Source organism: Acomys minous, assembly GCF_964271855.1.
Source record: "Acomys minous genome assembly, chromosome: 8".
Lineage (NCBI taxonomy): Eukaryota > Metazoa > Chordata > Mammalia > Rodentia > Muridae > Acomys > Acomys minous.
Window position 1 is genome coordinate 94,588,022 of NC_140489.1, and position 22,868 is coordinate 94,610,889.

Genomic DNA, 22,868 nt, shown 5'->3' on the forward strand with positions numbered 1-22,868 from the left:
GCTTGTCCTTCTTAGGCAAACAAGGCTGGATTTGTGGGATAAACTGAGTGCTTTTGAAATGCTCCAGTAGCTAACTGCTGGGGGAGATCTGGGATTATCGATTCCACGTTTAGAATTAATTTAGATCTTAGGTTAAAGACGATGAATTGTTTATGAAAATTACCTACCACTGACACGTGCAAACATCAGAGTAGACAAATGCCTTGGGTCTTCCGGGACGTGAGAGGGGCAGGCCTGAGGGAATCAAATGATGAAAGTGAAAGGGGCAGAAGGTCCAAATAGGCCTCTACAGTGGCCTGCACCTTCGTTTTGTCTTCTGTGAACCAGAGTGTTCAGGGTCTTCTGCCCACTGCTTGCGACCCTCTTCTCTGGGCCAGATCTCCTGCGAAGATGCAGGCTTCAGGGGCTAGTGAGATGGCTCAGTGGGTAAAGACACCTCCCACCAAGCCTGACCCTCTGAGTTGAATCCACAGCATCTCAATGATGGAAACAGGGGACCAACCACGGAAAGTTGTCCTTTGAATCCCTCCTTTCATGTGCCAACATGTGAATGCACCCACACATATAGATACAGATAAATAAAATGTAATAAAAATAAATAAGGAACACGGTTCACCTTTTTGACTCAATTTAGGTTTTGATCGACAAAGGACAGACACCATAGGGCCCTTCCATGAGGTCATAAAAGTATCTTTCTTCTTTTGTCTCCATCCTCCTTGTCTCCATTTTAAAGATGCCTGCTTTGGCTAGGTGTCTGAGGTGACTGTCACCAAGTCTGGGTTAGGGGCAGCCAGCAAAGCTTGTGATGTCTCGTGGGAACCCTGAGAACACTGGGCACCCACATTCTGAGCAGTTTGGCCTTGAGGAAGGGTTGCGTGTCTGCACAACTTAAAAATCTGCAGTTTGGGGGCGGGAGGGGGAGCGCGCACGGGGCGGGGGGGGGGGTGAGTCCTCGCGCGCCTCATTTCTCTTCCGGGCTGTTGATTGTGTTTTCACTCGGTGCCAGTGCGGGGAGGCCAGGCATGTCTTCTGGACCACTCGCTGCCCTTGCAGTGGTCCTCGGTTGTCAAGTCAGCCCCAACTGGAGTGTCTCCGGATGACTCCCTCTCCCCTTCCCGGCTCTCCACTCATCAGTTCCTTTCCTTTTTCCACAAGCAGAGCATATGTTTGGTGCATATGTCCAGCCATCTCTTCTGACTTGGTAAGTCGAGGAAAGGAACAAACCATCTTGTTCCTGTGTATGAGTCTTCAGGGAGCGGGTGGTGGCAAACAGTGGCAGAAAGGGGGTCGTTTTCTCCTTCGCACTTTGTTGTAAAACAAGTTGGGGCCTCGTGACAGCTCAAGAAAACCCCGGCAGTTTTGCAAAGTGTTGCTTTGGACACGACTTTCGAGAGTCATTTTACTCAGGCCACGCGAGAGGTTATTTTTCTTCTGCCCTACTGCGGTTCTCTCCCTGGCGTGCTCAAGGTGGGAGGCGAAGGACGTGAGGCTTGGGATGTGACCTTGGCCTCCCTCTGGGGCAGGGCGGGACACTCCTGAGGTGACTCTGCAGTTGGGCCTGGACCGATATGCCTGTCTTGCACTGCTGTGTCTCGGTCCAAACATCCGTGCGTGGGGCTCGCCGTGGGACCCCCTCAGTCCCCAGCGGTCCGCGTGGGCGCGAGCGGCGCGCCCTGGGCCGGGGAAACCCAGTGGGAGAGGTGGACGCCAGGCGGCAGGAGGAGCGGAGAGCAGAGGGGCGTTGACTGAGAAACTGGCCCCGCCCGGTCCCGCCCGCCTCTCTAGGCACCCTGCTTCGGCCGGGCGGGATCCGCGGACTCTACGACTCACGCGGGCTATGCCGCTCTCTTGCCGCCGCGGCGGCCGCGGTGCGGGGCCGCGCGGCGAGACCGAATCCCTGCAGCGCGGGCAGGCGGCGTCGCAGAGCCCAGCCATCCAGACGCGCCAGGACTCCCAACTCCTGCAGGTACCGGCTACGGTCTCCACCTTCCCGCGCCCGTGGCACTTCTTCATGAGACCCCTCAACTTTATTGGACCTTCCCCCACCTTTTGCTGTTCCAGTCTCAGGTGGCTTAGGTCGCAGGTGCACGACTTCACAGGTCTCTGTTGCTTAGGGACTTTGCATCCAGCCCGGCGCCTGGTTTGCGGCTTCCTCCCCATCCTCCAGTCCGGGAGCCCGTAACCCGCCGTCGCTGGATCCTCGGCTCTGCCTGTTGCGCGAGCTGCAGACTGCCCAAACCGAGTGTGGGTCTCTGGGCACCTGGGAAGGCAGCTAGGATCAGCTTTTGGGGCAGGAGGTTAAGTGGAGGACCGACTGGAGACTGGAGAACGGGTGAGCCAGGGAAAGGCGGCACCTCGCGTGGGGGCATCCCCGAGGCGTTTCCTAAGCCGGGAAGCCCTTCCTTTCCTTTCTCCGGAGGAGGCGCTTTCCTGGCAAATGTTAGTATTTCCCCGGCCGCCTGCTCCGCCTTCTCTGCCATATCTCCCCCTCCCCTCTGCCCTGCAGTATTGCAAGGCGCCCCGCGACAGTTGCAGGCAAGAGAGTACCCAGGGCGCTTGCCCTGGTGCGGCACTGCGCCCGGGGACAGTCAGCGCGCTCTAGGTGGGGCGGATTGGGGCTCACTGGGCCCTTGTGGAATGGTCCCCAGACTCTCTGCATTTGAATCTGCAGTAGTGGTGCGAGGTGGGTCCGCAGGGTCTGGAACTCTAATTTCTTTTCATTCTCGCTGGTGGCTCCAGTCAGACCTCAGTGGGGGGGGCCTGGAACGAACTAGACCTGCCGGCAGGGGCCGCGGCGAGCCTGACCGGGACGCCTTTCGCATTGCAGAGCTTCTGTACCCTTGCGCCCCTCTCTTCACCATCCCAAGCCTTCTAGTCAGATTTAGGATAGGAGCACCTTATGCGACCTTTGTTCCTCCTTTACATCTGTCTCGTCTGGAGAGACCAAGGTGATAGCTTAATTTTAGCGGCTTTGGCAAGGACAGAATTTTGCCGAAAACTCTGTCGAACCTGTGAGAGTGACTTGAGGGGCCCTGGTGCTTAAGGAGAGGACGTGTGTGTGTGTGTGTGTGTGTGTGTGTGTGTGTGTGTGTGTGTGTGTGTGTGTGTGTGTGTGTTCCTTTTGGGAGAGTGGATTTGTGGTTCTTCCAAGCTGTTGGGTTTTCTCTCACTACGTCTGCGGAAGGCTGTGAGACAGGTGAGAGGGGAAACTCTATTAGAAACCTTCCCAGTCTTTGCATATATTTGTTTACACTATTTGCATAACCATCAGTGTAGGCCCTTGTGTTACTGCTCTAAACTCCTTGCAAATACCCTCTCAGGTAAACAGGAAGCAAGCCTTCCCCCCCCAGTACTCTGCCTCCTGCCAAGGTACTGGTTTGTAGGAATATCTGCTGAGTCTGGGTCCATAGCTCTTCGAGGAGACCGATTCCTTTGGTGTGCGCTTGGCTAGCAATAGTGAAGGATGCCAGAGTTAGCCTTGCTCTTTTCCTTCCTCGCAGTTGTCTTCCTTTTCCTCTTACATTGTTTGTTATTTCAGGACTAGCAGTAGCCAGTGTTGGGACGAGGAGGAGAAGGTTATGCTGAAACAAATAGGGCCTCTTGAGTCGAAAGCATGGGGTGCACACACAGCCAAAGGTTTTGTGTGGGAGCCCACGATGCCTACACACAGCATGAATGAAGGCAGCCTAGCTGTGTGGTGGTGTGCTTGGGTTTGCCTACCAGATCAAGTCAGGGAGTCCAAACTGTCTGGGACTTGTTCAGAAATGTTAAAATTCGAAAAACCCCAAGCATAGAATTGGTGTCCCAGCTCTTTTCTGATAAATTACTCACAGAGCAACTTGAAAGTGCATTCAGCTTAAAATTCCAGTCCATCGTGTTAGCCCCCAGCTTGAGAGAACTGGTCACATTATATTCACAGTCAAGAGCAAAGAGGGATGGATTACTAGCCACAAGTGCAGGGAATGGTGCTGCCCAAAGTGGACTGGTCAACTCACATCAATAAATGTAACTGAGACAATGCTTCACAGACATTCTCAGAGGCCCTTCTCCCCAGGTGAGTCCAGACTGTGCCAAATTGACAGTTAAAAGTAACCATCACATTTGGAGTTGCCAGCAAATCCCCAACCAAGGGTTTCCCTCTCCTCCTTTTTCTTCTTGGGAAATGGCGAGAAGGCGTTTCCTGTTCCTTCGGTCTGATGAAGTGTTCTGTGTTCCGCAATCCTTTACAGACACAGCATGGCCTCTCTCTCTTCTTCCACAGATTCCAGTCTGCTCTTAACATGGCATGCGGTATTGGAATGTGTGTCTGCTTGGAGAAAGTAGGTACCATAGAGCTTTCCTCCTCTTTCTTTTAAAATAGATAATATTTATTGGCTGTGTACGGTATGGCCTGGGTACCCTGCTCGGTGCTTTTCTGGGGGATTGTCCCATGCGGAGATGTAAGGCTTACACTCTTTCTTTCACTGCAGCATTGATGTAGGAGCGTGCAGTGACCGGAGCCCTGTAGGTGCTTTGGGAGTCTGACGGAGGCCAACCAGAGGGTGGCCTGACCTTTCCCTGGGAGGGAAGGTTCACTGTCTAGGTAGGTCCAAGCAGAGGGATAGATGGGTCTTAGGATTACTTCTGCTTTTCAGACACCAGGATGGTGAATCCTTATGTCACTAGTAAGACCTATCTTTTCGAAAACCCTTTTTAAATTTTGAGGCAGGGTCGCGTGTACCCCAGGCTAGTCTCTGACTCATTATATAGTCAAAAGATGACCTTGAACTTATGACTGACCTCTGAGCACTGGAATTTCAGATGCGTGATCCATGCCTGGTTTATACTGTGCTGGGGATCTACCCAGGGCTTCCTGTATGCTGGACGAACACTCCACCAGCTGCACTATAGCGCCTTCCCTCTTATATGAAATATCTACAAGGAGGCGTCAAAGAGAACAGACCTACCAACCCTGATAGATGGTTCTTTGTGGCTCCTTGACATAGGTCACTTCTCTGCATCTTTTCTGTTTGGTTACGAAGACTTCAATTGCTAATATTGGTATCTTGTACTAAGTGCCAAATGCTAACGTGTTTTCTTTTTTAAACATGGCTTGGCTTATTTATTTCTGAGGATAACCACAGGAGATAGGCTTTAATCATTGCCCTGTTTCAGTTCAGTAGAAAGAGACAAGGCCACCCAGGGAGGAAAATGTAAAGGCAGAAGTCTGACTCCTGCAGTCTGCCTGCAGAGCCCCTGTGAGTCTCCACACCCTATGTGTGGTCCTGTGGCTTCAATTCTGTGTCTTCTCTGTAGTGGAATCTTGGGCTGAGTTTGGTGAAGGGACTGGTAGAGGAGGCCCAAATTTATCAAGTGCCTGTGTGTTCTCTGTCTCAACCTTAAGAGGAAGCTTGAAGACTAGAATTTAATTTTTAATTTTTAATTTTTATTTTTTGTAAATATTTATTTATTACATACATAGTGTTCTGCCTCCATACACACCTGTACATCAGAAGAGGATACCAGATCTCATTATAGATGGTTGTGAGCCACCATGTGGTTGCTGGGAATTGAACTCAGGATCCCTGGAAGAGCAGACAGTGCTCTTAACCACTGAGCCATCTGTCCAACCCCGAAGACTAGAATTTAAAAGCTCAGCTGATGCTTAAAAGAACTAGGACCTGAGACATATTATGGCAGAAGAATAGAGACTGGTGAAAACATATAAAGATTAATAGACAAAGTCAGGCAGTGGTGGTGTATGCTGAATGCCTTTAATTGCAGCATTCAGGAGGCAGAGGGAGACAGAACTCGGTAAGTTCGAGGTCAGACTGGTCTACTGAATGAAATTGAGGACATCCAAGGCTTCACAGAGAAACCCTGTTTCTAACACCACCACTACCACCACCACCACCAAAACATAACAAAACAAACAACAATAAAAAGATAGAATTTTAACGCTTTTGTCTTTTCCAGCCTGCTTCCCACTGGACTCTGTTGGGCTGATTTGAAAGGAAAAGAAGGAAGGCAGAAACTAAAAATCACCAACTAGACAAACATCATGGTGGTTTCCAGCTCACACGTGAGAAACCGAGAAAACGCATAGAGAATACTTCATCCCTGACTTAAATTCATTAAATTCAGTACGTTGGGCACTGAGGGCAGGTGGCATCTGAGATGTGTCCTTTGTGGATCTGGGTACTGAGGAGAAACACAGGCAGAGCAACTCAGATGCTACCTGTGTGATCCCTGGGCGCAGCCACGTGGACACATGCCCTAACTTTACCCAGCTTTGTCTCATGGAGGCCTCGTGGCATCTTGACTATGATAATTCACAGCGGGGCAGGGCTGGGAGGATGGCGGGGATAAGCCTTGAGTGTGGACATAGCCAGGTCCGTTCTGATTCTCAAGCCACTGTCTTTCAGCCTAACTTCTTTCTCACCTCCAATGGGGAGGACTTGGAGGCAGCTGAGTTAGAATTTTATTCTGAAGCAGACGGTTTTTCTTTCTCTGTCTTCTCTTTTCTGAGACAGGGTCTAAAGTGTCTTGGGCTGACCTCTAACCTGCTATATAGCTGGCCGTAAGTTTAACGTCGTGAACTTCCTGCTTCCCCTTCCCGAGTGCTGGGGTGATAGGTGCACACCACTATGGCACCAATGCAGAAATGAGGCGCAGACTTAGGGCTCTGTGTGTGCTAGGCAGGTACTCCTTCAGCTGAGCAACAGCGCCAGCTTTGAAGCTGATTTTTCAATTCTGACCTTGGTCTGGCGCTAAGTGGGCACAATAGAAGGGGAGTAAATAGAAGGGGAAGAAGAGAAAGTGTTTTTGATGTTTTTTTACTTTGTCATGGGGCTGTTATTGCAGGATGCAAGGAGGGAATAGGAATTAGGCTGAGTGCAGTAAAATGCTTAGAACGTGTAATGAAATACAAAAGCTGGTTGGGACCTTCCAATTCTCGATTCTATTATTTTTTTGTCACCATCTTTTGAAACTTCGAAGGATGAGCACATTATAAAAAGTCATCTTTAGTAAAGGTAATTACTAGCCAAGATTGTAGCATTTTTCTTCTTTGTTTGGGGTTGGGGTTGTCTCACTTTCTTTGGAATCCTGCAGAGCCTTGGACCATGGTTTTTCTTGGAGGAGATATGGTATAAATATTGTCTTTAATTACACAAGTGTTGAATGATAAAGGCTTCTGGTCTGCTTGCTTTTAGCCAGCAGTTGAGCAATCAGTGTTTACAGCAGCTGGCTTCAGTGAGCTTGGGAACTTTCCAAATGAATGAAATGTCCTCTTTACTGTCAGCAGAGCACCTACTAGATGCTCATTAAAGCTAATAACTAACATGTGGAGTCAGAGATCTGATCTACAAGAACTTGAGTGCCTTTCTGGTAATGTATACTGTGGTAGGAGCTGGGCATACTGTGGGTCCACTGTGACAGATACGGAAGAGAGAAGGTAGGTGCATGTATGTATGTATGTGTGTGTGCACATGGGGCGAGACAGACATTAAGCTGTTTTGATGAGACCAACACACAATGGATGGCAATTTGTCAGCAATTTGAATGTTATTCTCATTCGAAACCCCCATGGAAACACTTGGAAGTACTGCTTAACTAAATATCTGGGCAGCTAGTAACCCAGCCAAATTGCCACACGAAACTATTTCATCATGTTTAGCAAAGTGTGCTGACCTGAAGGTCAATAGTGAATGTCACCATTATCTTGCTGTTCCTTTAAGAAAGAATTCTCAGCGATCCATTGAAAGCTATAGGTAATAAGAGTGAGCTAGGACCGTAAAATCGAAATTTATACAAAGAATCCGTTTAATCCTTTCGCTTTGTTAAGCCCTACCCCCACACTTCCTTCCTTTTCCTCTTTTTCAACAGGGTCTCTCTGTGTATCCCTGGCTGCCCTGGAATTCTCTATATAAATCAGACTGGCCTCAAACTCAGAGAGATACACCCACCTCTACTGCCTCCTGAGTGCTGGGATTAATGTGAGCTACCATGCCCAGTGTGTTAAGATTTTTTTGGTCAAGAAGACTTAAACCCTACCAAGTAGTGTTCCCAAATATAAGGCAGCCAGCTGACTGGATCTGGGAGCTTGGATATGCTTACATCTTTTTCTTTTCTTCTGCTATGGAGAAGTCTGGCTTTCTTAAACTCTGATTTATGTGCCAAGGTAAACATAAAAGTATCCTTTATGATTTATTTGAGGTAAAAATTATAAACCGGCTAAGGAGATGGGAGACTTTGTGGTTAAAGGCTGTGGTTTGTGCAGTTGGACTGAGAAGCTGCTTTGGTTCTGGCAAGGATGTTTCAACATTCTGGTCTGTGAAGTCAATAAATAACATACACCAGGCAGTGGTTGTCTTGTGGGTTTTCATGATGCTTTTTTTTTTTTTAAGCGTGCAAACTTCATGAACCCAGTGAAGAGAAGACATTTCATTCTAAGGGATAGATAGGAATTTGTTAAGGAAGGGTTGGAGCAAGAGGCTCCTAAGCTGAGGATTGAGTACTAAGCATTGGGAGAAGATTGTAGGAGGATGTTTGGGAGGAGCCTGAGAAGTGGGGCAAGAGCTAGGTTATGCTGTGGCTTTTATGCCAAGTTCAAGTTACGGCTTATTCAGAGGGCAGTGGGCAGATGTGAATGGGTTTGTAGTAGGGGTTCAGATCACCTTGGTGATTAGACTTTACCAGAATAATTATTAGCTGTGAGACTGTGCTCTGGGGTTGAACCTCTTTGTTTTTAAAATACATGTTTTCTGGGTCAAAGTATAAAAGAATGTGTCAAATAAGACTGTCAATTTTTTATTTTCTTTCTTTCTATCTATCTATCTATCTATCTATCTATCTATCATCCCTATCTATTTTCCATCTTTATCAATTAGTGTATCTATTTATTTTTATTATCTATCAACTATCTATTTATCCGCCCATCCATATGTGTCTATTAGTTTACCTTTGGTCTTTGCCAAAACTGAAAATCCCCAATATCCTCAGTCCTCTTATCATCTCCTCCAAGCCCTTTATCCTTTGTCACCGTCTTCTGAAATTTGTAGTGGGGTACAGTATAAAGGTAAACAACGTCTAACAATCTAAGAAGAGTTGCTGGACTATATTGCAGTGTTTGTTGTTGTTGTTGGGAGGGAGTGTCTTTAGATGGTAAATAGCAGTCTGATGACACTTCCTTTCTGTGCCTTGAGAGCTTTGCCCTTTAAGCCAACTCATGGACATCTTGTGATGATCCGAGAGTGAATGTCAGTCTGCTGTGTCTTTTTAGTGGCAAATACTGTATTTTTCTCAGCTCTTCTAGACTTAAATTCTGTAAGGTGTTACACATGTTTCCTCATGTTAGTTAGTGCCTAGCTTTCATATGGGATGGTAAAATGAAAAGCTTGGTATACTCAGTTGAATTATATGATCATAACTGTTAGTGGAGCCATTGCTTTTTCCTAGTCATTTTTATCAACAGAGTTAAGAGCTCTGGAGTACACTTGTAGCCTTCATCTGTCCCTTGGTGGGAACAGCTCAGAATCCATTTTCATGCAGCCATTAGATCATGAGGCCCAGCTTCAGACTGTTGAGCAAATGGTCTTCCATATTGGGACTTGGGTATTATATGGTGTAGAAAAGAGGAAATAAGACAAAGCATCAGTTACATATTTTTTTTCCTGCTGTGATATAATACCATGAGTAAGAGCAGCTTACAGAAGGAGAAGTTTATTTGGTTTATGGTTCTGGAGGGAAAGTTCATAAGAGTCGGGGAGCCACGGCTCTTAAGTGGATGGAGCCAGAAGCTAATAGATCACACTTTAAACCATAAATGTGAATCAGACGTGGAATGGGACTATGAAATTTTAAAGTCCACCCTAGTAATGTACTTCCTTTAGCAAGGCTGTACCACCTCTCCAAACAGTGTCACCAATTGTTTACCAAGTGTTCAAATACCCAAGGGAGTTCTGATTGAAACCACTCTAAGAGAGCTACCTACTCAAGCTGGGGACGCATGCACACAAACATGGATCTTTAAGGAGACAACAGTGCTCATGCATGTTGTTGAATGCTGATTTGACACACGTAGACAAGGCTCAAAGAGTACAGTGCTATTTTATCCACATTTGTTTTATGAACATTGCTTTTACCACCCTGTCTTCAAGAATTTCTTTAGGAACTACTCTAGTGGGTAAATGCAGAGTGGTTGTGATTTTACCTGGTTATTTTAAGTGGGAAGTACATAAATGTGATCCTTTGTGCAAATTAGGTTAGGAAAGCCACCACATTTTATTCTGGGAGCAACTGGGGGTTTATGTTTTCAGTATGCATTCCTGCCTCCTCTATGGTGAAGATTTTCTTGCAGTGTGGTGGGATGGGAGGGAAGTGGTCACCTGCCCAAAGGTAATGCTGGTTTCTGTGCTTTAGCCCTTGAGCCACCAGTGTCCCTGCTGGCTGTCAAACACAGTGCTCTTTGGATTTGCTTTGCCTTCCAGCTCTCTTCTGTCTTGTCCTCTCTCGTACCAAGAACTGGGAAACCCAAAGAGAGGTCGATGCATGTAGAAAGTACATTGGAAAAGAGGAAGTATGAGAATTAATTTTAATAACTCAAATGAAAAGTATTTTAAAACTTATATTGCCTGGGGAATCTTATCATTTTCTAATTTTTTTATATTCATAAAGTGTAGAGTTAGTCATAACATACTGGGCAAAGCAGTGAGAGACATCCCTCTAGGACAGCTTCCAGCACCTGGTGGATGTTTTGAAGTGTAAACACACTCTCTCTCTTTTCTTTTTATATAATGGTGTGAATACTACACAAGCTATAGTATTCATTTTATTGTGTTTTAAGAAGTAAAATTTGTTTTTCACTGCACAGAGTAGTCACTGTGGCAACATGTTACAGCAAAAGACACTTGGCCCTCTGAGAATTTCGTGTAAATATCCTGAGGATTTATGGTTTGGCAAATGCACTGTTTTCGTTTAGCAGCAATAAACATTTTTTTTTCTGAAACCCTTTGGAAATGCCACAGCACGTCAGGGCTCAGCTTCAGGACAGAGAGACAAGAATTTATATGATGGCTTGCATAAGACTCTCAAAATTCGTGTCTTGAAATTGTAATTGAAAGGTGGTGGCGCACGCCTTTAATCCCAGCACTCTGGAGGCAGAGGCAGGTGGATCTCTATGAGTTCGAGGCCAGCCTGGTCTACAAAGTGAGTCCAGGACAGCCAAGGCTACACAGAGAGACTCTGTCGCAAAAAAAAAAAAAAAAAAAGAGCATGGAGAAGCCAGGAATGGTGGTGTATGCCTTTAATCTCAGTGCTCAGGGAAGCAGAGGCAAGCAGATTGCTGTTAGTTGTGAGTTCAAGGCCAGCCTGGTCTACAAAGTGAGTCCAGGACATCCAGGGCTACACAGAGAAACCCTGTCTTAAAAAACCAAACCAAACCAAACCAAACCAAACCAAACCAAACAAACAAACAAAAGAGCATGGAGGGACATCTATGTTGTTTCCAGATTCTGGCTATTACAAATAAAGCTGCTGTGAACATAGTTGAGCAAATGTCCGTGTTGTATGGTGAAGCATCTTTCGGGTATATGCCCAGGAGTGGGTCTTGAGGTAGCACTACTCCCAATTTTCTGAGAAAGCACCAGATTGATTTCCAAAGTGGTTGTACAAGTTTGCACTCCCATCTGCAATGGAGGAGTGTCCCCCTTTCTCTACATCCTCGCCAGCGTGTGCTGTCACTTGAGATTTTAATCTTAGCTATTCTGATTGGTATAAGATTGAATCTCAGGGTTGTTTTGATTTGCATTTCCCTGATGACTTGTTAATGCCCTGCTGCTGCTCTGAGGAGGTCCAGGGTAGGGTCTCTGGGGTAAGGATGAGGATTTGCTTCAGTTCGCTTCTTCTCTTGGATCGCCAGAGAGCGGATGGCTCAGGCAACTGAGCAGGACTGAAAGAAGAAAGAGGAAAGGGAGCCCAGAGTTTCTTCTCTAGGGACTGGCAGTACTGTGCCCGAGGAGGAGAACTTAAACTGACCACAATTTTTCCTATAGCTGAGGCTGTAAAAGCAGCTTCTACCTAGAAACTGCAGGGTGGGGTGGGGGTCATAAAAGGAGGCTCTTTGATCTGTCCATAGGTCTCTTTGTGGAGGTCTCCTGGTAAGCTAACTTAAACTTAGGCCTGCTAGCCCTAGAAGGCTGGTGGTAAAGCCCTGAGTCGGCTAACTTATTTGTGAATCTACAGGGAAATAAGAAATAAGAGAGAGATGGAAAGTAAACCACTGACACGCACATACATTCAAGAGAAAAGGTGGAATGATGTTAGGTGTCTTAACTTCAACTGGTTCAGCTTCCTAATTTCAAAGCTGTTTACTGTTGGTCACCGTACTTATACGTCTGAGAAAAGGGAATTACCTCATAGTCAAAAAAGAGCAATTAGCCACAAGAACAGAGGGATTCTAAAATACAACAGGTTACATGTTTTAAAGCTAAACATTTCTTATCTGTGCATCCATTACATAAGTTCACAGTGAGTTCAGAGTGACAAAGGTTGGCAAGGCCTAGAAGTTAACAGGGTCTAAAACTTAACAAGAATATATGACTTTTCAATTAGGACTGACCTAACTATACACTGTCCAACTATCTCTTAGTTCATAATGAGTGCAGGACAATAATTTTATCAGTCTTTCATTCTAAGAAACAGTAAATTTAAAATGACAGCATATGATGTCAGAAAGTGACAAGGTATAAGGAATTAATTTAGAACAGATTGTATATTTAGACATTAAGGCTTGTGCTTAGTTTAGACATCTCTAGGTGGCCCCATTATATATTGGGTTCAAAGGACATTTAAACCAACTTGTCTATATTAATGGTGAATACCAAGATTCGTGGTGCCATCTGTAGCAAAGGCTTAGCTGAGGCCACAAATCTGCTTCAAGTCTATCCCCTAGTGAGACATCTGGAGGTCCACAATGGTATTTATTGCAACCATAAACTCTCTAAAATTGTTTTAGAAGATCTAAAACAATTTAGCTTTTTAAACTATTTGAATCAAATCAGACTTTCCATAATCAAGGATTAATTCATCTGAACAACAAACAGTACCTCCTCAACAAGATCCTGTAGGAAGTTTGCCTAATCAGAGCTGGTTAATACCCAGAAACTGACAGTTCACACCGATGCTAGATATTTTTTCTTTTTGGTTTTTTGAGAAAGGGTTTCTCTGTGTAACCTTGGCTCTCCTGGACTCACTTTGTAGACCAGGCTGACCTTGAACGTATCTTCGGCTGCCCAGGACTTGCTTTGTAGATCAAGCTGGCCTTAGACTCATATTGATCCACATGCCTCTGCCCCCTGAGTGCTGGGATTAAAGGCATGTACTACCACGCCCGGCTCTAATGCCAGAATTTAGAGAGATGGAGCAGTGCACAGTTGATGGGGTTGTCAGAGGTTGGAAGCAATTCTGGGGTGCATCACGGTACATACCTTGTAAAATACTGGATCACCTCCTACAAAACCCATATGCCTAATGTGCTCCTTTAACTGGATGGCCCTTGGCAATGACTAATGACATTGAGCATATTTTTAAGTGCTTCTCAGCCAATCAAGATTCCTCTGTTGAGAATTCTGTTTAACTCTGTACCCCATTTTAAAAATTGGATTATATTGTTTGTTGGTATTTAATTTCTTGAGATCTTTATAGATTTTGGATATTAGCCCTCTGTAGGATTTAGGTGAAGGTCTTTTCCAAGTCTGTAGGCTGTCGTTTTGTCCTATTGACAATGTTCTTTGGCTCTCTGACTGAAATTCACATGCCAGGGGCTTTTGGAGATGTGGGGGTCTTTGAAAGGTCATTAGGATTAGATAAAATTATGTGGATGAAATGCCTGTGATGACACTGGTGGGTTTGTAATGAGAGAAGGAAAGCCATGACCTTGCACATGCACTCTGGCTCACTATGTGCAGCTGCTGCTGGGTTAGCATGCAGCCAGGTCCTCATCGGGGTGCTGCAGCACGTGCTTGGACTTCACAGACTTGAGAACTATGAGCTAAGAAAACCTCCACTCTATAAATTACTTGGCCTCAGGTGTTTTGATAGCATCAGAAGGTGCACTTAGCTTAATATGACATCTTAACACACTTGCTTGCTATAGCCCCCAGGAAAGCTGGTATGGTGTGAAAGACACTTCCCTGGTAGCCTCTCTCTGTTCCACTAGGAGCAGGGAAGCCCTTTAAAAAATCTTATTTTATTATTTTTGTGCAAATGCGTGTGTGGGAGACGATGTTGTGTATGTATGTGTGTGGACCCAGAGATTGAAGACAGATGTCTTCCTCAATTATTTTCCACTTTGTACTTTGAGGCAGGGTCTCTCACTGAACCTGCAGTGTTTCTGCTAGAGTTCCAGAAATTCTCTTGTGCTTCCCTCCCTAGGGCTGTAATTACAGGTGCTTGCTGCCATGCTCAGCTTTTCATATGGGTGTTGGGACCTGCATACTGGTCCTTATGCTTGAGAGACAGGCTCTTTGCAGACTGAGTGCACCTCCCACCCACAGTGCTTTTTTTTTTTTAAGTAGAACATTAATTTAGTCATATTTCCACCAGACTTGTTCTACTTGTCTGCTGTGAATCAGACATTGATATCATGGGATGTCAGGGATATGTATTACTGGGAAGTGGGATTCTACAAACAGGTTTGTGGCAATTCCTTTTTAGACTTGGATCTGTGTGTGCTGTGGGAAGGGAACAGGGAAGGCAACGAAAGCACTCGGAAAAGGTGACGTTTTAGCTGATATCTTTAATTTAAATAAAAAATTGGCAGCTATTTTTGCCTGCATGCATGTTGATGTACCACTTGTGTGCCAGGGGAGGACGTCAGATCTGCTGGAACTGGAGTTAAAGATGATTGTGAGCCACCATGTGGGTACTGGGAATCAAACCCAAGTCCTTTGGAAAGCAGCTAGTGCTTTTTTAAAAAACTGCCCAGCCGTCTCTCCAGACCTTTCACCTGATTCCTAAAGACAGAAAGAAGATACCCATTAGAAGGAGTTGATTCAACAATTTGGAAACAGTGGGAGCATTCCTGGTGTGGCTGGGGATGATTGGGGCTGCAGCCAAGAGGCATGAAGTAGACTGCAGGACGCTGAGGCCAGAGGAGCAGGAAGTAGTGTTCTTGCTTGATGTCCAGTGAGTTTGGGCTCTTCCCTGATGTTGAAAGTGTACAGAGGATATGGGAAAAGTCCCTGTGGCCACGTGACCACAGGGTATGGGCAGGAGGGAGAACATGATGACATCACTTGCTTAGGTACTGATTTGAGAGGCATTGGAGATGGGCCTCTGTTCCCTGATGTCTGAACCCCCCCCCCCCTCTCTCTCACACACACACACACACACAGACACACAATCCTCACACAGTTTTTTTCTCTTAAGATAAGGAATAGAGGATTCTTGGAGAGGGTTGGCCGTGTAACCGTGAAACTCTTGACCCAGTTTCTTGGAAGTAGATATTTGCCTCTATTTGAATATTATCTAAGTGGATGGTAACAGCAGGGGTGTCCTTTGACATTCCTGCTGCAGCTTGTGCTAGAGTACAGTCACTGGGTGGGCAGGTGGGATGAACTCAGCTAGCCACCTGCTTTGTGACTTTCAGTTTTTGTCAGGAGGGTCCCAGCTCCTGTTTGTTCCAAGTGAGGCGCCGTCCCTTCTTCCTTGATTCTAGAAACATCCCAGAACCTTTTGGGGAAAATCATATTTCTGTTGGTTCATCAAAACAAGTTCCTGTTACATATGCCCAAAGATCCACAAAGGTTATAAGAGATACGTGATGCCTATTTTACATCATTTTAAAGACTCGTTTTATAGATTTTCCCACTGAGTTGAAAAGGGATCAGGGTGAAACTGAAGATCATTATTTGCAGAAAAGAAGCCAGGGATGCCTGGAATGTACTGAGAGAACAAGGTCCCTAAGGATCAACCCTGCTGTTGTTCCCCAGGCTTAGTCCCCAGGGACTTCTCCTGTGTGTGCCTGGAGTCTTTCAAATTAGCATCAGATTTGTGGGAGAAGTGCTTATGTTAGAACCCCAGTTCTTATTTAGATGGCTCTTAGGGTCCTTGTAATATTTAGTGATAAAAATAGTAGACATTGGGGCTGGAGAGATGGATCAGAGGTTAAGAGCATTGTTTGTTCTTCCAAAGGTCCTGAGTTCAATTCCCAGCAACCACATGGTGGCTCACAACCATCTATAACGAGATCCAGTGTCCTCTTCTGGTGAGCAGGTACCCATGGGGGCAGAATACTGTATAAATAATAAATAAATGAATCTTAAAAAAAGTGAAGTTTGATACAAGACTTGAAGCGCACCAGACATTGGTATAAATCTGATGCACACATTAACCTATTTGGTCATGCTTGATTGTAGGTACACTTATCTTAGAGTCACTATTGTCTCTCCCCTATCAATAGTTATCTATGTTAAAATGTTTTTTATTATTGATATGTTAATTATCTGTGTGCCTATGTATCTATATGTGATGGTTAAAATTGATTGTAAATTTGACAAAATCTAGGACAGTGCTTCTCAACCTTCCTAATGCTTTGACATTTTAATGGACTTTAATACAGTTCCTCATGTTGTGGTGACCCCCGACCATATAATAATAACAATAACAATAATAATAATTACTATTATTATTTGAGACAGGGTTTCTGTGTTATCTTGACTGTCCTGGACTCCCTTTGTAGACCAGGATGGCATTGAACTCACATTGACCTGCCTTCCTCTGCATCCAGAGTGCTGGGCTTCAAACTTTAAGGCAAACTAAACCCTTCTTTCCTTAAGTTGCTTTGGTCAGGTAATTTATTTTAGCCATGAGAGAAGTAACTAATGTTACATCTATCAGTCTATTGATATCAATCATTCAATCTACCTATCTATCTCTATCATCTATCAATCTGTTTATCATCTATTTACCATCTATCTATCATCTATCAATCATCTATGATATCTATCTGTCCATCTATCTATCTATCTATCTATCTATCTATCTCTCTATCTCTCTATGGAAATCTCAGCCATACTGTGGGGAAACAGCTGACTGGGATTCATGTGCCAGCTGACTGGTTACAGGGTCTTGCTCCCCCTGCTTTGAGTCAAATCCCTCCCTCTCCTGGTGGGGATGCTTTTTATCCTTGTTAGTCATGGTTTGCTCATTTGCAGAACGGGAATAACAATAGAAACGTTTTGCTTGCACAATGCAAGCATCCAGCGAAGTAATTCATGCAGTGCTTGGCACAAAGTAAGCCACGTGGGCTGGAGAGATGGCTCAGAGGTTGAGAGCACTGACTGCTCTTCCAGAGGTCCTGAGTTCAATTGCCAGCATCCACATGGTGGCTCATAACCATCTATAACATGATCTGATGTCCTCTTCTGGCCTGGAGGTGTACATGCAAGCAGAGCACTGTATACAAAATAATAAATAAATCTTTAAAAAAGACAAAACAACAACAACAAAACCAAAGTAAGCCGCATGTACATAGACTTTTAGAAACTCTGTTCGGTGACACACTGTTAGATGGCTACCTGCACTCACTTACTGCGACAGCACAGAATTTCTCTATGTTCGTCCCTAGTACTTGGTAGACATTTTGTAGCGTTTCACATAAACAGTTGTGCAGTGTACTCATTTACGGAGATAAAATTGGTTTGTTTTAGGGACAGGAACCTTAGGGACAAGCCATAGCAGGAGAAGCAGAATGATGTCTCCTCCCACTCCTTTCCCTGAGCTTCGGCTTCAGTGGGCTCTGGCCTCATTTACTCTGCTCTGGACCCAATAATCTATGTGCATTTGTGTGGGCACATGTACACACGTGTGGAGGTTGGAGGTCACCCTTGAGTGTCACTGCTCGGGTACTGTCTACCTTGGTTTTTGACATAGAGTCTCTTACTGGCCTGGAATTCACCACCCGTGCTAGGCTGACCAACAAGCCCCCTGCATTCATTCAATTCCACCCCCACCCCCAAATGCTGGGATTACAAGCATACACTACCCCACCCCCCACCATGTCTGGCATCGTCACATGTGTTCTGAAGATTCAGATTTGGATCCTAATGTTTATATGGTAAGCAGTTCACCGAGAGCAGCATCCGTCAGTGGTGAACCATGAGTATGCCTGCCTCTCTGGGTTGGTCTGGGAATTCAAAGGGTCATTAATTTATTCATGCATTCATTATGTATTGCCCAGCATTAAGGATACAAAGAGTAAGGAAAAGCCCCTCCCCCCCAGTTACTCTGTTACAGAGAGCAAACTAAATACCCTGGCCAGGCAGACACAGGGGCTGTTGGTTGCAGGAGTGAAGTAGGCGTGGTTTTGAGAAAGGAAGGAACCTGAGGTCAGGGAGAAAAGGATGGAGGGAGTCTTGGGGGGGGGGGGGTGCGCTCTGAGTAGACAAAGCAAGTGTCGAGACCTGGGCTCATTTCGAGCTGGGGGATCCTTCTGGCAAATGTCAAGCCGTTCTTCAGTAGTCCCAGGGTATGAGTTGGGTTGTGGCAGGTGAAGGGGATGATGAGGAATGTTGATAACAGCTAAGACTGTGTTGATCATTTATTATGTCGGAAGCACAGAGAACTGTAGGTCGATATCCTCCCTCTTCTCCTTCCTACCTGTTCTACATGAGATGTGGTCGGTGTTCAGTATCTGTACTTCAAGAATCAGGAAACTGAGGCGGACACAGCTTAATCAGCTTTTCTAACACCACTTACCCAGCGAATGGGAAAGTTTTATATATATATATATATATATATATATATATATATATATATATATATATATTTTTTTTTTTTTTTTCTCAAGCAGTCTAGATCTAGTGTTCATCCTGGAGGCTGAAGAGCCTGCTGTGTGTGTGCTGTAACAGAGTCCAACCCTGGGATAAGGAATGGAGATGGCCGGAAGGCAGTGGGCACAGTCAGAGCCTACGCTGGCCAGCCAGAAGAATCACGCAGAATATCTTCAGGGATCAGAGATGGGGAGGATGGAGAAAGGGAGCGATGTGAGGGGCTGGGAACACGGCTGTGTTTCTCCTTGCCACTGGCTCGGTGTCAGTGGTGTGGGTAGTGAGGGGAAGAGCTACACCCGGCTGGCTTGGTTCATGGATGTCTAAGCTGAGATTCAGGTGTGGTGGCAGTAGAGAGTGGATGGAAGATTTGGGTGTGTTTAATAAGACTTGTGAAAATAAGACTTGTAAATGTTCCTGATAAATTGGATGATGTAGCCTCCCGAGACCTGTGAGTGAGGAACAGCAGTAAGCTCGGCCTTCTGCATGGGCTAATACACTCCTGTTTCTGATAGTGGCCAGGAATCCTCCTACTCTCCCTTGGGGCACCTGTCTGGCCCCTGAAAGTGTTTAATATCTGGCCTTTGACTTAAAATCTGAGCAGAGGAAGTAGACTTTCCTAGGGACCTAGCAATGTTACAGAAGTAGGAGGAACAGGTAAGAGTGGTTTAGTGATAGGCAATGGCAGGGCCTAGGGAGTTCCAGACTGATGAATGCCACTGTCCTGTGAGCCACATGCAGACAGAGAGGCATCTTTGGGGTTTGGCTCTTTGGAGATGCCTTTAGCAAAACCATGTGTGGTTGAAGAGGAGCAAAGAATGAGTGTAAGAGAATAACTTCGGAGAGCTGTGTCGTGGACCCAGGGGTAGGGTTTAGTGGTAAAGTGTTTCCTGAGAAAACATGAGGGCACGAGTTTGAACTCCAGAACCCACAAATAAAAAATGGGCATTGGGGACATGGAGACAGGCAGGTTCTGGGCTGGCAGCAGGCGTTGCTGAATCATTCAGTTCCCTGTTTAATAAAGAGACTCTGTCACAAAAAACATGTACATATATGTGTGTGTACATATACATGTTCATGTGCATATGTACACACACATATATACACACACAAATATGTATATGTATGTCATACCTACACACACAGCCACACAGCTGTGTTTCATTGAAGCATTCAGGAAGGTTTTAGTGTGTGTGTGTGTGTGTGTGTGTGTTTCATATTTCAAGGACTTAGAATATTTTCATCAAGAGGTATGTGATTGATGTCACTTAGAACTTTATTTGTCATTAATTTACATTTTTGGGGGGTTGTGATAGTAGAGAGTACTGAAACTAGGTCCTTGTGCACGCTAGGTTAGCACTCCACACTGAGCCACACACCTTGTTACGTTAAGACACTGGAGGATTCCAGTCTTAGCAAGTGTTAGTGGATTATTCCAAAAGAAGCAGTTCCTGCTATTACAACAAAACCTTTCCGGAGACAGATTGGGATGGGTGCTTTTGAGTTCCTGTGATGCTGGCTTTTGTGTGTCAGGTCTTCCCATGGCGTCACTAGTTTGCTGTGGTGAGCCTTAAAATGCCCCCTTACATGTTTGTTATCTGTGGGCTACTTGAAGCCCCGGCCATGTGGTGATTAATTCCCAGCACCACGAATCAAGACACTGCTTATTTCCATTCATCGTGTGCCGAGGAGAGTCTGTGTGATGACTTTATCAACCAGCTCCACCCCGGCTACAGAATGCTCAGTGTACTTTTCCTGTTTTTATTCTCTATTACTAATTTTTTTATTTACTTGTTTCTATTTGTTTTACCAAACACTTGATTCAATGATGGGCGTGTGTGTGCGTGTGTGTTTGTGTATATGTGTGTATGTTTGTGTATGTGTGTGTGTGTTTCTGTGTGTGCGTGTTACAGCTCAGGTGTCTTTGATGAGTGGAAAATGTATTTTCCATCTGCAGCACCTGATAAATAAGCTTTTTTTTTTTAATTACTTGAAGTGGTGACCATAATTTCAAAAGCACATTGGTGGTGCTTTCCCCCTTTTTTTTCTCATTTAACATAATGGGCAAGAGAACTTTAAAACTTAATGTGGAATGGCAGTAGCTCATGGCCGAGCTGTGTTGAAAGTGCAAGTTAATCAAAATTTGTCAATTGATTCAGCAAATAATTTTTTTGTTTTGTTTTTGTTTTTCTTTTTTTTTTTTCCTATGTAGCCTTAGCTGTCCTGGACTTTGTAGATCAGGCTGGCCTCGAACTCACAGTGATCCACCTGCCTCTGCCTCCCAAGTGCTGGGATTAAAGGCGTGCACCACCACCACCTGGCTGTTTTTGTTCTTTGAGACAGGGTTTCTCTGTGTAGCTCTGGCTGTCCTGGACTTGCTTTGGAGACCAGGCTGGCCTAGAACACACAGAGGTCCACCTGCCTCTGCCTCCCGAGTGCTGGGATTACAGGTATGCACCACTGTGCCTGGCTCAGCAGATAACTTTTAAGAACCTATTATGTGTCAGATGAGGCTGTAGGCACTTGTAGTATTGTGGTATGTGCATCAGAGTGAGAATTTTAATAAACAAGATAAGGAAATAGAAAACACATGTTTGTAAGTGTGTGTGCATTTATTAATTTTGTTTCATTACATTTGACTTCTTTTGTGTATGGGTGCATGCATGGCACATGCCCACACTTGTGCGCCATGGCTGGTGTGCGGAGGTCAGAGGACACATTTGGGAATTGGTTCTCTTCTTCCAACATAAGGCTTCCAGGCATTAAACTCAGGTTTTTAGGTTTGGCAGCTGGCACCTTTACCTATAGAGCCATCTTGCCAGCCTGATTTCTAAGCATATTTTAGGGAGTGACAAATGATAATGATTAAAAATAAGTCAAGGGAGGAAATAGTTTGAGGAGATAGTGATGTTTTTAGTTATTGATTTAACTTAAAAAAACTTTGTGTGTGTGTGTGTATGTGTGTATAAGTGTTTTACCTGCCTGTGTGTCTGTGTACCACGTGTGTTCCTTGTGTGTCCAAGGCCTCAGAAGGGGCCATTGGATCCTCTGGAGCTGGGGTTACATACAGATGGTTGTGAGCTGTTGTGGGGGTGCTGGGAATTGAACCTGGGTCCTCTGGAAGAATAGCCAGTGCTCTTAACCTCTGGGCCATCTCTCCAGCCTCAGGTGATGACATTTCATACTAGCTAAGGTGAGGAAGGTCTCATTAGGGTCATATCTTTTGAACTATAGACCTGAAGGAAGTAAGAAAGAAGCCCGGACCACACCTGTAACTAGAGCATCCTGGGAAGAGATCTGAAAGTGCAGAGTCCCTGAGGCAGGCACACACTGTACTGGCGGGAATCAGCCTATCAGGAAGAGCCTCGTGAGTGAGTAAGAGCTTGAGGAGCTAAAAGCAAACAAGGAGAACAACTGACAGGACTTTGACTCTGAGATGGAAGCCGCCGGAGGATGACACAATAGCAATAAGAGGAATTCACAACCTGGTTTTGTGTGCCAGAGGCCTTTGTGGCCATCAGAGAAGCAGTGGGCCATTTTTCAGAACAGTATTTCTTTTTCTTCTTTCATATATTATGACTGTTTCCTCTTCTCCCAGGCTCCCCCTCCCCTAAGGCCCTTCCCTTTTCCCCCTCAGAGTAGAGCAGGCCTCCCAGGGACATCAGCCAAACACATAACATAACGTTGTAAGGTAACAAGATACAATAAGACCAGGCACATCCAGGCTGGACAAGGCAACCCAGTAGGAGGAAAAGTGTCCCACAAGTAGGGAGAAGAGTTAGAGACAGCCCTTGCTCCCACGGTCAGAACAGTGCTTTTAAAATACAAACAGAATGCAAAACAGAAAAGCCACATGGTGTAAAGGACTCCTACCATATTGAAATGCATTTATCAAAAGACTAAAACCAATTTGTGATTGAGCCGTATGTGTGTTCCTTTATTAAATAATTCAGGTAGACTTAGGAGGAGGTATGCAATTATTTTGGACTCAGAATAATCGTAAATCTAAGTGGCGTTCTGTGGCACCTGCAGCAACTCTTCCTGGGGCTGGAGATTACC

The 22,868-nt window shown here is 45.2% G+C and overlaps 1 protein-coding gene across 6 annotated transcripts in view; it reads left to right on the forward strand.

Annotated features, from left to right (window-relative positions):
* The first annotated feature begins 975 nt into the window (after positions 1 to 975).
* Positions 976 to 22,868, forward strand: part of KCNS3 (potassium voltage-gated channel modifier subfamily S member 3) — a 48,492-nt gene continuing 26,599 nt past the window's right edge. The window contains exons 1-2 of one of the 6 annotated variants that reach the window (XM_084791879.1): positions 1,268 to 1,966; positions 4,262 to 4,319. The gene's annotated coding sequence lies outside the window, so the exon portion shown is untranslated. Of the gene's footprint in view, positions 1,202 to 1,267; positions 1,967 to 2,025; positions 2,333 to 2,535; positions 2,684 to 4,261; positions 4,320 to 22,868 lie in introns of those variants that run through there. The other 5 variants (XM_084791880.1, XM_084791881.1, XM_084791878.1 and 2 more) reach the window with 5 other exon arrangements.